Source organism: Condylura cristata, unplaced genomic scaffold (genome assembly GCF_000260355.1).
Source record: "Condylura cristata isolate star-nosed mole 26May11 unplaced genomic scaffold, ConCri1.0 scaffold00002, whole genome shotgun sequence".
NCBI classification, from domain to species: domain Eukaryota; kingdom Metazoa; phylum Chordata; class Mammalia; order Eulipotyphla; family Talpidae; genus Condylura; species Condylura cristata.
This window is the reverse complement of record NW_004567103.1, coordinates 1,407,395-1,411,599: the sequence shown is the minus strand read 5'-3', so window position 1 is coordinate 1,411,599 and position 4,205 is coordinate 1,407,395.

Sequence of the window (4,205 nt, the reverse complement as noted above, 5' to 3'; positions counted from 1 at the left end):
CTCCCTGGGGCCAGGCTGCTGCTGCCCCACCGGCGTGCGGGCCCAGGCGCGTGTGGGAGCGGAGAGGGCGCCGGCACACCCCCAGGCGCCCCCGTGGGCTCAGTGACCTGTTTCTCTTTAGGCTGTTTTGTACTTTGGGGTGGTCTTTTCCACGTCCTGTTCCCCCCTTATCTACCTTCACTTGTTAGTGACAGGAAACAGTTTCAAAGCAGACCCGGCTGCCGGACGCGTGGGAAGTCACCGCTGCCTGCCTAACTCTGGTCCCCAAAGGGCCGTGTCCGCCCGAGTTGGTAGGCAAAGGGGCCAGGGTGGCAGGGTGGGTCTGGGCCACGAACGGTGCCCCGCTGACGCAGAGTGGCAGGGGCGCCCCAACACCGGCGTGGCACCGGGCAGGGTCTGGCTCCAGAGTTTCGTGGTCACAAACAACCCCCATAGTGGTGCCCGTGAGAACAGCGCGGGGCGCGGCTGGAGCGGGCCCGGACCCCCAGCCTTGCGGGTTTCCCGCGAGCCAGCGGTGAGCTCGGGTGCCGGGGAGCGGCAGGTGTGTGGGCTGCCGGGGGCCGCCCGCCCGCGGGGGGGACGTGGCGGGGCGGCTCCTCCTGGTATGAAACAGAGCTGGGGCGGGGGTGGCTCTGCAGGTCTGGCCGGGCCGGCGGGGCCAGAAGCGGCCGAGGAGGACCGGCCAAGCACAAGCCCTGTTTTGTTCTCCAGAGGAACAATGAAACGTCCACGAGGAGGGAAATGCTGAAATCGCTGAGATTCCCGAGCGCCCGCCCACCCCGCTGCCCGCCGCGGCAGGCCGCCCCGTCTTCGCTCCCGTCCGCACATTCGGCTCACTGTGCGCCCCCGGACCCACGTAGCCCAGGGCCCTCCGCCCCCGGCCAGTCCGCGGGCGGGTCCTGGGCGAGACCTCTGGTCTGACCCTGCCACCTCGGGCCGTGTGCTCAGGGCCATGCTGTCCTCTCGATAAATTACTAAGCTGCTCAGTTCTGAAACCACAAGGCAACGGTATTTTACATTAACGCGCGTCATCGCGGTGACACTGGCCGCCGTGTCCTGTGTATTGGGAGCCCGGGCACTCCCGTGCTGTTGCCACAGCGCCCCGGCCACCAAGGCCCGGCCCACGGTCACGGTGCTCCCCCCCTCTCTGGGACACCCCATGTTCGCCACCACCAGCCCTCAGGGTCCTCCTGGTCTGCTGGGGAGTCACTGCCGGGAGGGGTGTGGCGAGGGCAGAGCCGGGAGCCGCCAGGGGCCATGGCTGCCCCTCACCGTACTGGGGCTGGACTATGCTGGGAAACAAACTCGCTTCCTGGAGCGTGGACTCTCCCTCGCCCTGACTCGTGGATGAGATGGTCACCTTCTGTGTCCTCACATGACCGGGGGAGGACAGAGACAGAGGGACGCTGTCCTCTCACAGGGCCTCAGTGTGTAAGGACAGTCCTCGCTGACCGTTGACTGCCTCCCGCCCCTCCCGGCCCTGGCTGTGCGGGCAGCCGCGCTGGGGCCGGGGCTTCACCGCGTGAGTGGGGTGACTGTTTCACAGTGCCTCACCCCAGAGAAGCCCCGGGTCCTCCGAGACCGCACGGCAGGCCCTGGCTGGCAGGTGGCTGGAAGCCAGAGTGGTCTGTGCTAAGGGGCCTGGAGGTCTGCTCAGGACAGCCCGGCCGGCTGGCACTGGACAGCTCTGCACAGATCCACGCTTTGGCCACGGGTTCTTCTGGAAAGGACCCATGGCCGGTACCGGGAGACGCCCTTCTCGAGATCCTGGAAAGGCCAGGAAACCCCGCCCCGCCCTTCACGCCCCCGCCCCTGTGGGCCCCCAACAAGAAGGCCCCAGCTGGGCCCAGCGCGTGCTTGAGCCACGCTGATGTTCCCGCATGACTGCGTGCACGGAGCCCCCACAGGCATGTGAGTCGGAGACGGTGGCAGGCGTGTGCACGCGTCGCCTTTAAGGTCTATGACGAGCAGCTTGCAGTCAGAGCCCTCGGTGCTGGGGCCGGTGGCCTGGGTCACGCGCCTGCCCCGCCGGGGCTTCTCATGCCCTGCCCCGCACAGGGCTGTGTGCTATGAGACCCCAGGCTCAGGGCCTGGTTCGGGCCCCAAGAGTCGCGTCTGGGTCACGCAAAGTTGGCGCCGTGGCCGTGGTAGAAGCATGTCTGTCCCCCAGAGAGGCGGCTGCCCTCCAGGGCAGGCACCCCCCACCGAGAAGAGGCCACTTGGGTTGCCCCGCTGACCTTCCTGGAGAGTCAGACGCGTAGGCCCGTGAGACTCACGGCGTGACCAGCGGTCAGAGGCGGCGACGGGCCCTGAGGTGTCTCTCACTCTAGGTGTCAGGCCAGACCCCCCCTCCGGGTCTACCCCTCACCACCACCTCCCACAGAGCCCCAGAGAGCCAGCTCTGTCCAGCAGAGGCTGTCAGCTCGATTCTTTGCAATCGTCCTCCTCCCTCTCTTCGAAACAAGCCACCCGTCCTTTGCCACAACGTGGCCCGCCTCTGTGCTGGTGCCTACCCCCAGCGTCAGCTCCACTGCCCCTGAGGCCACTGGGCGCCGGGGGCGGCACGTAATAAATGTGTGAACCTGGGAGAAAGGAGAATGGAAATCTGGCCCAGGCCGGGCAGAAGAGCTGGAGCAAGCGTCCGAGTAGGTGCCTGCGAGGTACCTGCGTCCCCGAGGGCACGCTCGGGCGAGCTCCTCAGCGGTGGACATGCTCACTCCTCCGCCCACCCTGACAGCTCTCCCACGCGAGTGCCTGTCCTGTCAGCCCGGCACGTGGGCTCCCAGAGGATCCTGCCAGTCTGCCACTGCCGCACACAGTAGGCGCTGCTGCCCACAGTAGGCGCTGCCTCACACTGCCTCGCACGCAGTAGGTGCCCAACCCATTTGCTTCCTGGCCAAGTGGCCCCGTTGCCTGCAGCCCCAACCTCGCCTCTGGATACCAGAACCTGAACCTGAGACCACGGAGAGCACGTTAACCTCAACTCAGCCATGCTTTGACTTGGGGAACAAAAGGGGTGCTGGGGCCCGGATGTAAATTAGTCGCCACTGTGGGTGGGGACAGACGCCTGCAGCTGCTGGTGCGTGGGTGACGGCTCCACATGACGGATGAGGCAGTCCAGCCTCAGGTGGCCAGGGAGGCGCCCTGCCCTGCGGGTGACCAGGGCCACTCACGGCGAGACGCTGTGGTTCTGGGGGGGGCTCTGGGCCCCACCTCTGCTGCTGCCGTCAACCCGGGGCAACTGGCTCCCGGCCTCCGTCCGCTGCTCACCCTTGAACAGTGGCCATCTGGAGATGCTGCGCAGACCGGCCTGGCGCGTCACCAGCACGGACCGGCCGCCGTCCCCACCGCAGGAGGAGGGTCTGCTGTGGCCCAGGCCCCCTGGGTTCTACTCCAGAGCAGAAAGAAGTTCTGGCCCATTCTCTGAGGGGGCGGGAGGTACAGAAAACCCCCTGTGCCTTTGAGGACATCCTACCCTGTAAGCTTGAGGGGTGAGCCGGGGTGGAGCCATTAGCGGCAGGAAAGGGGGTTTGCACTCATTTCTAAGAAACTTCCAGCACCCGCTTTGGGTTTCAGTGGGCTTCCCCAAGAGGGTGTGACCTAAAACATTTTCCAGAGAATTCTAGTATCAAAGATTAGAACAGCAACAACAAAATGTTTCCACTGTGCCATCCTGAGAGGTGTCCGGGCGGCCACTCCCTCGTCCGCTCCCTGGTCTGGCAGATAAGAGCCAGACAGCTGCGGGCCGGGGCTGGGAAAATGACCACCCCCACCCTGCGAGGCCCGGGAGCTGGGTAAGGGGGAGCAACAGGTACAGCCTGCTGCCGCCCTGGCCACAGAGTCCAGACGCCCACCTCGCCCTGCACCCATGGACTCAACATCGCTTGAGGTCATGAGCTCACCGCTCTCCCTGCACCCACGGACTCAACATCGCTTGAGGTCATGAGCTCACCGCTCTCCCTGCACCCACGGACTCAGCGTCCCTTGAGGTCATGAGCTCACCGCTCTCGACCAAAAGCCACTGTATCAAGAACCTCATTTTTTTTTTGTAAGTTTCTTTATACATCATTTTGTACATTATTTCTTTTTTCAACTCAATTGTCATCCCCATGGGCTTCCCATCACCAAGTCACCCATGTGCCATCACCACAGTCCAGTGCACTTCCCTCCCCACCGTTTTTGATCCCATTCCCCGCTCCGCCCCC